Source organism: Lathyrus oleraceus, chromosome 7 (genome assembly GCF_024323335.1).
Source record: "Lathyrus oleraceus cultivar Zhongwan6 chromosome 7, CAAS_Psat_ZW6_1.0, whole genome shotgun sequence".
NCBI classification, from domain to species: Eukaryota; Viridiplantae; Streptophyta; class Magnoliopsida; order Fabales; family Fabaceae; genus Lathyrus; species Lathyrus oleraceus.
Window position 1 is genome coordinate 341691737 of NC_066585.1, and position 10931 is coordinate 341702667.

At 39.9% G+C, this 10931-nt stretch overlaps 1 pseudogene; it reads right to left on the reverse strand.

Moving 5' to 3' along the window:
* Nucleotides 1–299: 299 nt before the first annotated feature.
* On the reverse strand, nt 300–399 carry LOC127109152 (uncharacterized; annotated as a pseudogene).
* Between the last annotated feature and the right edge of the window lie 10532 nt (nt 400–10931).

Here is a 10931-nt window from a genome sequence, read left to right on the forward strand (position 1 = left end):
AGCAAACAACTTCGAACTTAAACCTTCGCTGTTGCAGGCTGTGCAACAGAACCAATTCTCTGGAAATCTTACCGAAGATCCAAACCTTCATTTATCCGTATTTGTTCAATACGCTGATACTGTTAAAGCTAATGGTGTCACTTCAGAGGCAATTCGACTTCGTCTTTTTCCTTTCTCCTTAAGAGATAGCGCTAGAAGATGGCTTCAATCTCTTCCTTCCAACTCAGTCACCACCTGGAACGAGTTGAAGAAAGTTTTTCTTGCCCGATATTTTCCGCCAAGCAAAACAGCTATGTTAAGAGCCCAGATAAACGGATTTAAACAGAAAGACAACGAGTCTCTTTTCGAAGCATGGGAAAGATACAAAGACATGATGAGACTTTGCCCACACCATGGTTTGGAAGACTGGTTAGTAATTCACACATTTTATAATGGTCTCTTATACAACACAAGGTTAACAATAGACGCCGCTGCAGGTGGTGCACTAATGAACAAACCTTATGCTGATGCTTACCAGCTTATCGAGAGCATGGCCCAAAACCACTATCAGTGGGGAACCGAACGAACAACGGTGGAAAAACCTCAACCGAAAACTGGCATGTACGAGATAAGTAACCTTGATCACGTCAATGCAAAAGTGGATGCTTTGGTCCAGAAAATTGAAAGTTTAAACGTATCACCTCCAGCCGCCGTGGTTGCTATAACTCAGAATTGCGAGGTCTGTGGAATCCAAGGCCACACTCCTGCGGAATGTCAACTCTTGACTGGAATCCAAGCAGAGCAAGTAAACTATGCTCAAGGAAGCCCCTATTCGAATACCTATAACCCAAATTGGAAGAACCATCCAAACTTTTCATATAAGAGTAATAATGCTTTATACGCACCTGGACAGTCTCCAAATCAAGCCCCATCTATACCACCGGGATATCAGAAACCGAATCCATCCATGCCTAACAATAATACCCCTAGAAAATCCAACTTGGAAATCATGATGGAAAACTTTATAGCTTCCCAACAACAAACCAATAAAGATTTCTTAAACCAGAACATACATACTGGCGAACAACTTAAACAACTAGCAAGCAAAGTAGATGCCTTGGCTACCCATAACAAAATGCTGGAAACACAAATATCTCAAGTAGCTCAACAACAAGCACCTACTGCTGCACCAACTGGTACATTCCCTGGACAGCCCCAACCTAATCCGAGAAGCCAAGCTCATGCAATTATATTAAGAAGCGGAACGGAAGTGGAAGGACCGTCTGATCCAAGGATAGAAAACCAAAACCCTAAGAAATCAACTGAGGAAAGTGAACCTAAGGAAAAGGAAGAGAGTAATAAGGAAACCCTAGAAAAGAAGGAACCTTATGTACCTCCACCACCTTACAAACCACCTATACCTTACCCTCAAAGGCTTGTTAAAACCAAAGATGCGGGCCAATTTAGAAAATTTGTTGATCTCCTTAAACAATTAAACGTTACAATTCCGTTTACCGAAGCTATTACGCAGATGCCCTCATATGCTAAATTCTTAAAAGAAATTCTTTCTAATAAGAGGAAACTTGAGGATAGCGAAACCGTTACACTCCCTGCCGAATGTAGCGCTATAATCCAAAACATGCCTCCTAAACTCAAGGATCCGGGTAGTTTCTCTATACCCTGTCACATAGGAAAATTTGTCATCGACAAAGCCTTATGCGATTTAGGAGCCGGAATTAGCGTTATGCCTTTATCCATATGTAAGAAACTGGAAATGGGAGAATTAAGACCGACCAAAATGTCCGTGCAACTAGCAGATCGTTCCATCAAATATCCTGTAGGAATCCTTGAAAACGTTCCCGTACGCATAGGTCAGTTTTACATTCCCACTGACTTCACAATTATGGACATTAGAGAAGATGATACTACACCTATTATACTAGGAAGACCATTCTTAGCAACTGCCGGTGCAATCATAGACGTAAAACGAGGACGACTCACCTTCGAAGTAGGTGAAGAGAAAATTGAATTCATTCTTTCCCAATTCTTGAAAGCACCTGCAATAGAAGATACATGTTACTTCATGGATATCATCGATGAATGCATAAAAGAAGCAGAGTTAGGAGAAGACAAATCATCAGACTATCTTTTAGAGGACAAATCTAACCAATGCTTAGCAATAACACCGGACCCTACGCAATGTCTTAACAAACCAACCCCTGATTTGAAAACACTTCCCAAAAATCTGAGATATGAATTCCTAGACTTAGAACTTGAACGACCTGTGATAGTTAATGCAGATCTAGGAAGACTCGAAACAGAAAAACTCTTACATATCTTAAGGAAATATCCAACCGCACTAGGATACCACATCACCGATCTTAAAGGAATAAGCCCTTCTATTTGTATGCACCGCATCATGTTAGAAGAAGACTGTAAAACCTCTAGGGAACACCAGAGAAGACTAAATCCGATCCTAAGTGAGGTAGTAAAGAAAGAAATAACCAAGTTATTGGAAGCAGGTATTATATATCCTATATCTGATAGCAAATGGGTCAGTCCTGTACACGTTGTACCAAAGAAAGGAGGCATAACCGTTATTGAAAACGAAAAAGGAGAAACTATAACTAAACGAATCGAATCGGGATGGCGAATGTGCATTGATTATAGGAAACTAAACAAAGCAACCCGAAAAGATCATTTCCCTTTACCATTCATTGACCAAATGTTAGAACGATTAGCAAAACATTCACATTTCTGTTATCTAGACGGTTATTCAGGCTTCTTTCAAATACCAATTCACCCTGATGACCAAGAAAGGACAACGTTCACATGCCCTTTTGGTACCTTCGCTTATAGACGAATGCCGTTTGGTTGTGTAATGCCCCTGCGACCTTTCAAAGATGCATGATGGCAATTTTCGCCGACTTTCTCGAAAACATCATGGAAGTATTTATGGATGACTTTTCTGTATACGGACAAAGTTTCGAAGAATGCCTTGAAAACCTGGAAAGAGTTCTTGAGCGATGTGTAAAAGTAAACTTAGTACTTAATTGGGAAAAGTGCCACTTTATGGTACAAGAAGGAATTGTTTTAGGACACATCATCTCGAACAGAGGAATTGAAGTAGACAAAGCCAAAATAGAGGTAATCGAAAATCTTCAACCCCCAAGAACCGTGAGGGAAGTACGAAGCTTTTTAGGACACGCCGGTTTTTACCGACGATTCATCAAAGACTTCTCTAAGATAACTAAACCCTTAACCGGACTGTTGATGAAAGATGCCGAATTCATATTCGACGATAACTGTTTAAAAGCATTTCAAACTCTTAAACAAGCACTGATCTCAGCACCCATAATGCAGACACCAGACTGGAATGAACCATTCGAAATAATGTGCGATGCCAGTGATTATGCTGTAGGTGCTGTTTTAGGACAAAGAAAGGATAAAAAGCTTCACGTTATATATTACGCTAGTAGAACCCTGGATGAAGCGCAAATGAATTACGCCACTACCGAGAAAGAACTCCTAGCAGTGGTATTTGCGCTAGATAAATTTCGTTCTTACTTGGTAGGAGCCAAAATAATAGTCTACACTGATCACGCTGCTATCAGGTACCTTCTAACAAAAAAAGATGCTAAACCTAGACTCCTAAGATGGATCTTGTTGCTACAAGAATTCGACTTAGAAATCAAGGACAAGAAAGGAACTGAAAACGTAGTAGCAGACCACCTCTCTAGACTTGAGAACCTTGAACCGGAAAGAACATCAATTAATGATGATTTCTCGTATGACAAACTTATAGCTACTTTGGAAGAGAACAACTCCGACATGCAAGTAGAAACCACCTTAGCTATATCTGTCACACCATGGTACGCTGATCTAGTCAATTATTTAGCTGCCGGAATAGTTCCACCTACTTTATCTTACCAGCAGAAGAAACGATTCTTCCACGACATAAAACACTATTACTGGGATGATCCCTTACTTTTCAAAAGAGGCCCCGATGGTATTTTCCGTCGATGTATACCCGAAGAAGAGGTAGAAAATATAATCCAACACTGCCACTCCGCTCCTTATGGTGGACACACAAGTACATCCAAGACCTGCTCTAAAATCCTACAAGCTGGCTTTTATTGGCCAACTATATGGAAGGACGTACATGCGGCTATTAAGGAGTGTGACAGATGTCAACGCACGGGAAACATATCTAGACGTGACGAGATGCCGCAAAAAGGTATTTTGGAAGTAGAGATTTTTGACGTGTGGGGGATAGACTTCATGGGACCTTTTCCATCCTCTTTCGGTAACAAATACATACTCGTGGCAGTTGACTACGTATCAAAGTGGATCGAAGCTATAGATTCTCCAACAAATGACACCCGAGTAGTAACTAGACTCTTTAAAAATATAATATTTCCGAGATTTGGCATCCCAAGAATAGTAGTCAGTGATGGTGGATCACACTTTATATCCAAGGTACTCGAAAAACTACTACTTAAGTATGGAGTGAGACATAGGATAGCGACACCTTACCACCCTCAAACCAGTGGACAAGTGGAAGTATCTAACAGAGAAATCAAGCAAATACTAGAAAAACGGTAGCCACTTCAAGGAAAGATTGGTCATTGAAATTACCAGAAGCTTTGTGGGCATACCGAACTGCTTATAAAACCCCCATAGGGACGACCCCATTTAAGCTCATTTATGGAAAATCCTGTCACCTCCCGGTAGAATTAGAACATAAAGCCTATTGGGCTATTAGAAATTTAAATTTGAATTATAAAGCCGCCGGTGAAAAGAGAATCCTTGACATAAACGAATTAGAGGAACTCAGAAGAGACGCCTATGAAAATGCCAGAATCTATAAAGAAAGAACAAAACAATGGCATGACAAGCGTATATCAAGGAAAATCTTCAAGCAAGGCGACGCAGTACTTTTATTTAACTCTAGACTAAAGTTATTCCCGGGAAAACTACGATCCAGATGGTCAGGGCCTTTTCATATCACTAAAGTCTTTCCCAGTGGAGCGGTAGAAATAAAAGGACAATCTACAGAACCGTTCACCGTAAACGGGCAACGTCTGAAACACTATCACTATGCGGAAACCAACGAGGATTCGCAAATCCTACACTTAGACGAAACGCCCCCAGGACCTATAGATTATATTTAACAGTTTCTTTGTCGAGCTTGCGACATTTAAACAAAGCGCTTAGTGGGAGACAACCCACAAATTAATTGTTATTTTATTATTCTATTATTATCATTTCCCTATTTCTTTCTTAATTATTCTTTTAATTTCTGTTTAATATTCATTCTTGATTTATTCAAAAAAAAAATAATAAATAATAATAATAATTTTCTCTTCCTTCGGCATTTGGCCAAATCCTGACTTAAACTCATGTTTTCTTTTCTCTAGCTAACACTAACCAGATGGGACATATTGATCGTATGGGTATCAAGTTCAGAGGAATGGCTCAGAAACAAAAGTTTGAAGAACTAGCCGCTAGAGAGATGCTACCTAGTTTATATGCTGATGATTGGGCTATGACTGCCCTTGGACTGAGACAGAGTGTCCTGTATTTGCTGAATCAGATAGGATGGGAGACCTCCCCTATCCTGAGACATTTCACCACCTACCGGAGACTCACACTAGAATTCCTTAGCTCATTAATCTATCTACCCAGCCATGGAAAAGGAATTAGCAGAGGATTTATCCAGTTCAGAATGTTCAATATGGAGTACCAATTTAATATTAGAGACTTCACCAACCTTTTGGGTTTCCCTACCTCCTTTGATACATTCACTGTAAGCCAGGAAGAACTTTTTGAATATAGAGAGCTTGAACACTTTTGGGGTAAGCTGACTGGAAATGATGAGCCCGAAGAACATGAGTTTCTCTCTGGAAACATACATAACCCGGCTTTTCGCTATTTCCATAAGATCCTGACCCACACTTTATTTGGGGAGAAGCCAAACAGTACTTCAGTTTCACGTGATGAACTTTTCATCATATTTTGTGCTTCCCAGAACCGTCCAGTAAACGGTGCCACTTTTATGTTAGCTAATTTGGACCACCTTATCCAGGATGAGCGAGCACCCATTAGAATAGGCGGTTTGATAACTATGATAGGTAATGCCATTGGATTACGTCAGCCTATGCTTGACCTTAGCCCTTTTTGTGGCATTACTACTATGAGTATACCTTTCCTCTTCAACACTATGTTTATAGCAAACCTAGGGTCTGATGAGTTTGAGCTTATTATTGATAACCAGGTTCTCTGCCTATTCACCATGCCCGATCCTAGGACTAGTGTTCATAACCAAAGGAACTGGCTCTATAACCTGAATGAAACCCCAACTCCTACTGGATCCACTGAATCCATCCAGGATTATGAGATTTGTAATGACTATGAGAATTATGTTGACCAGATCTCTCATGCTGAATCTGACCCTCAGACACCATCCGGCTATCATGATATTGACCCTCCCCCTCAGCCTGTTCCGACCGAAGAATCAGCCATACCTGACCTCCGACATCATATGCCCGGAACTGATTATAACACCGCCATTGAAGCTTTGATGTCAGAACAAGACGCCCTCAGAGGAGAATTTACTAACATGAGAGACGAAGTTCTAGGATACATGAGTAGTATGACGAATCAGTTTCACGAATTGCTACATCATGTTAACTCTTTTGCTCCTCCGGCCAGAGATCGTACAGAGGGATAGAGTTTAGTTATTTTTCTAAGTTATTTAGTTTCAAGTTAGATTATTTATTAATGTTATTTGAATTCATGTTTATTTCTCTTTCATTTCATTATTTTCCTTTCCTGTATTACATTATGATCATTTCTATTGAAGTTGTTTATTTAATTTTATTATGCAAAAGCTATTATGCTCTACTGTTGCTTCCTATGAATTATTACTATACAAAGCAGATTAAGCGTGCACAATAAATTAAATTGCAGACTAAACTGATCATAAGCAAAACAAAACTAATAAATTCACCAACCAAAGTAATTCTGTGAAGCGCCACTGAGGCCTTTCCAAAAAGGAAAGTGTGACGAGCGTCACACTATCCATAACGGCCGGCACGCTTAGTGCCTGTTACGAGCGTCACATCCCTGTGACGAGCGTAACACTCCTCAGACTAGTGAACGTTAAGGAGCCGTTGGAGACGAACGTTACACCTTTAACTTTTTACCTTCCCCATTCATTTTTCATTTAACCACACTAAATTACTTTTCAACCACTTTTTCTTTCCACCTTCCAAATTCTTCTCCTATAAATACCCACCAAACCTTCCTTCATTCACCACAAACAATTCTCTCCTATCCAATACATTTCTTTTTCTTTCCAAATCACCCCTTCAAAATTCATCACAATGGCGAGAAATCAGAATTTCGGAAACATCATCTTCCGATCCGTAGATGACAATTATCAGAGGGAGCAATTCGAGCGTTTCCAACAGCGAGGCGTCGTTTCCACCAGGTACCCCGATTTACCTTGTTTACAACAATTAGGCTTACTCCAAGGTATCGAATGGATGCTCCGTCAAGCCAACTTAACCTTCCTTTGCACTCATAATCAACCCACCTACCCATCCCTAACCTTAGAATTCTTAAGTTCATACGACTACACCACTCCCGCCGGTGAAGACGAATTTCTAACCGGTACGGCAACCTTCCGTATGTTTAACACCGAGTACTCTCTAACCCAAAACCAATTGAGTACCATGCTACAATTTCCCACAGAAGGTCTGCTGCATGCCAGAATCCCTCCAACCTCAAACTGGAACACAGTTGGCGTTTTTGGCCTTTTTAAGAAAATTTCCGGTATAGATACCTACAACTGGGAAGAACTCCTTCTCTCCCATATACATAACCCCACTATCCGGTACTTTATCCGCATCTTGCAAAACACAGTTTTTGGAAGGCCAAACAACAGCAAGGTCAACTCAAAGGAACTATTTTTCCTCCAGTGCGTTTTCGAACCAGATACTCAGGTAAACGCCGCCTCCTTTCTCTTTCATCACATCCGCACCTTATGTGCTAGAGGCAGGCAACCTTTTATAATTGGTGGCTTAATCACCACCATCGCACTTGGCCTAAACCTAGGGGATAAACTCCAAACTTTAGAATCCCTACCTCCCCTATCTATGGATACCAGCTACTGTCGATCCAGCCGCTTGATTAAGAACAGAGTAGGCGGAGGATATTATCTTATGGTGAACAACCAGGCAGTCCCAAGCGTTGTTCTACCAAATACTGCCCTCACTGATGTCACAAACCCCGAGCGCCACCTCTATGATCTCAACGCTCCTGAAACCACCGAGCCTTCACAAACAAACCCGCAAACAGATGAGTTTGAAGAAATGGAACAAGGTGATCATCCGCCTACACAACAGTCAGTCCCGCTCAACCCTTCCGGCAATACAACTGGCCCATCCTCCCAACATCGTCGACGAAGAAGGCCTGCAACCAACGACGACATTATGGATGCTATCGATGGAATGCAGGCACAGAATGTCGAGATGCTGCAGATGATGCGTCAAATGCAACAGCAACAGGACGCTAGGAATGCCATAACCGACCAGCGGTTTACTGAGTTGTTCAGCAGGTTCGACAACTTAGACTTACGTCAGAGATCACCAGGTCCAAGAACCAGAGGCGGAAGACAACCTTAGTTGTAGTTTCCTTTTCCTTTCCATATTGTATTTCATTTCCTTAAAACATTGGGGACAATGTTTAATTTAAGTATGGGGGGAAAACTTGTTTCTTCCATTTCCATTTTTCAAGTATGTTACCTTCCCTTTCATTGTTATTTCCCTTTCTTATTATCTGAAAAAAAAAAAAAATTTATTATAATTTTAAGTTAAGTCCCTAGTGTGAAATATTTCTATTATCTATTCCCCTCAATTTTCTTGAGCCATAACAAAACAAATTTTAACACACCCAATAAGTATAAAGGTTGCTTACTTTATAAAACTTGAGTGAAATCAAGACAAAAAAAAATCATTACCATAACAACGCTCTGAGAACCTCAACATGTTAGATCAGGATAAGTACCTATTATACCGATTCCTCGAACTTTTAGCTTTAGAGTAACCCCGAGTAGTTTATACGAGAAGTCAGAACCATCTTAATAGCAAACTACGTGGAGAGCCGATGAATATAAGTGAATGATCCCCAAAGTAACATAAAATATATGAATATATCAGGAAATGCACTGATTAAATTAGGTGATCCTTACCAGATCATTTAATCTAAAAGTTGCAGATCATGCAAAAGCACAATATGAAAGATCCATTATGAGTTGGTTCAGTAGGTATCTGGTACTGAACTCGGTAGGGCGGACTACGGTTCGATCCCCCACGATTTGCAATGGACTGAATAACGAAGTTATCCGACTTATGTACCAGAACTTCTAGCTAAAAGCGGATCAGAATCACTAACCGGTTACTCCACTATGTGCGCGAAAAGATAAAGGGCTTAATGTGATTTCGCTAGAATGAAAGCGGGTGAAATAAAAGTAAAGGAACTAGGATAACTATAATGGCATTACTTGAACTGATTTGCATAAGGTAGGGTTATCTAAGTTGTAACGGTAGTTGTTGATGTCAAGATTAAACTCAAATTGCTTCTAAACAAAATCCATTTGCAACCTATTACGAATTGATGTGCGTTTTGAAACTTCGCCTGGCTAAATTTTTGAAAACGATTTCTATACTGAATTTTGCTTGAGGACAAGCAAAGATCTAAGTATGGGGGAGTTTGATAACACGAAATTATATCATATTTTAGGACTTAATTCCATTAAATTCTATGACTATTTATTTCGGTTTACTGCATTTTATGAGATATTACGTGGTATTTTCTTCCTATTTGTCTCAGGTAGTCTATTTTGAAGAACAAGTGAAAATGGAAGAAAAGGAGGTGCAAAAAGGAGAGAAAAGGAACCAAATGCCAAAGCCCAGCCCAAAGCGCACAAGTCACCAATGTTGTGCCTGTGACGGACGTCACAGGGTGCGTGACGAGCGTCACGCAAAGCAGCCTTGTGACGGACGTCACACATGGTGTGACGAGCGTCACACCGTTCCACTATTTTTTTGGCGCAAGTAACGCCCTCAGAAGACTTGAAGAAGAGACGTTGAGGAGTTTGTGTCCTATATCCACGCCGTGCATTTAGCCACGTTGAAGAACTTGAGAAACGGAAAGCAGTTACCAGCACCAATATAAATAGCTATCTCTAAAACCTAAAAGGGTTCCTCGGTTTTTCCACGCTCATATTGCCGAAGCTTTGCCAATTTTCTTTTCACGCTTTTGCTTATTTTTTCTTTTCCAGCAACTTAACATCGTTTATTTTATTTATTTCTTTTGCAAGTTCTACATTCTTTTTCCCTTGCAATTTACCTTTCCCCTTTTAGCATTTAGATATTTTTCGCATAATAGTTTCTACACCGGAAACTATTGTGTAACTTTTTATCGGATCTAACCTTACGTTAGATTCTAGTTTTATTTCCTTGGTTTAATTTATTGTTTAATTGAAGAATCGAAGAACAAATCCTACCGGCTTGTGGTGGAGTGTTCAAGACTATTGTATTACGCATTCAGGTTCTTTAATCATTATTTAATATTTTGTTTTATTATTTATCTATATTATCTGCCTGGAATGAGTCTGTTTATGCATGATATGTATGCTTGTTTATTTAGCATGTCTGGCTAATTCGCCTAGGTATCGGTATGTAAAGTAAGCAGAATAAGGGATCAAGACTGAGTCGGTCTATTTAAACTTAAAATTAAAATCAATCTTTTTACGGTCTCAACTTACAGGTTTAATAACAAGATTTTTTACAAAAAGTAAAGGACATAAAGAAGTTAAAATCAATAGAGCGAGAGTTTGAGGTTTTAACTGGACAGTGTAAGTTAGGCATTAATTCTAGATCAGG